Genomic DNA, 1,659 nt, shown 5'->3' on the forward strand with positions numbered 1-1,659 from the left:
AGGAAGGCAGGCCTGGCATCAATTTGAACACATTTTGCTTTTTCCTAAGGTGCATGTCTCCACGGTTATGATAATAGAGTCATAAACATGTCCATCACTTTAAGGGTCTTAGTACTAATGAAGACTGAGAAGGATGAAATGATAAACTGAGCTACCACTAAACAGGCTACCACTAGTGCAAATCCCTAACAGAGTAACATATCCACCACCAGTATTCTCAGCAGCAATATATTTAAACACAAAGAGAACTACATATATATGATATTGTCATATAAATATTTCCTTTTATTTTTTCATTGTTAAAATTTTTAAAAATTTTTTTTATTTCTTTAAAAGCATACTTTATTAAAGAAACACTGGAAATGTGGATTCTTTTTGAGAAATAATCTTCACTGATAGATGATATGAATAAACCAAATTTCTATACTAACCAATAGAAAATTAACCATTGGTGAGTCTAGTTCCAATCCCAAATGAAGGACACACAAACATGTTAGGACTGATTCTGTACACTCAGTTAAAACATTTCCATTCCTGAACTACATTAGCTACTGAAATTCTAAAAATGCTCATTCTCCTGGGTATCCTCTGTCAAAGGGTTTAGTATTTATTATGTTATTTACAGTAACTGACATTTACAAAGGATGGAGAAACCAGAGAACAGACTCCATAGTATGTTACGACCTTTACTTCTTTTTAAATGTTCTTAGTGGACTATAATGCTTAGACCTTCTTAACTTGCAGGTGTGTTGAATATCTCTTAATATGCTTCTCCCTTCAAATGTCTTTTCATTCTAAAGAGAACATTTTTGTATCTTAGTACTAATCCTGTAGAACTGAAAAAAAAAAAAATCCTATGTTTCATACATTTTGAATGAAAATGACCAAAGAAATAAACCCTATATGGACTATTTTTTTTCCTATTTAAATACTGCTACTTTCTATTAACCCTATTTCAAATTTAGAGTTGTATATACATTGTGAAGACGTCCATGTAAACAAGTCTCTACAGAACCTCCAGTTTTATTCTAAAACTTCCTCACACACACACTAGAGAACTGTATTTTCACTTTCACATGTTTAAACAACCCAAGAAAGTTGGCACACTTTAAAGTTAACACTTTTTATCATTATAAAAACAGGCTGAGATTAAATGGTGACTCTAGCATTTGGTTACTGACTGATTAGCTAGGCTCCTGACTTCTAATACTCATTATTATTGGCTAATTTCACATTTGATTGTATGTATAACATGCATTTCCCAGGAGATAATCAGGGAATGCAAAAATAAAAAATCCTAAGCAGGTGATTTTGCTACTTTAAGCATTTCTGGTAAAATAGCTAGTTGAAGTTAAAGAAGAAAGCTACTAATAAACAGAAAATTATGGGGACAAGTTACCTGTGGATTTCATTTACTCACATTAGGACTGGTCCTCCTTATTGGAAGCTAACTGAAAACAGACTGGACCATGACTTTCAGCTGTATGTTTGGCATTTTCAAATACTCCAATGATGCTCTCCAATAACGTTATTACCTTCAGTTTATGACGCCATACTATGCTTTTCACACTTTAAATTTCCCATTTCCATAATCCAAATGTCAAAAAATCACTACACATTCCCTTATACAATCAAAAATAGGTTTACTGGAATGTTTTT

Source organism: Budorcas taxicolor, chromosome 16, assembly GCF_023091745.1.
Source record: "Budorcas taxicolor isolate Tak-1 chromosome 16, Takin1.1, whole genome shotgun sequence".
NCBI classification, from domain to species: Eukaryota; Metazoa; Chordata; class Mammalia; order Artiodactyla; family Bovidae; genus Budorcas; species Budorcas taxicolor.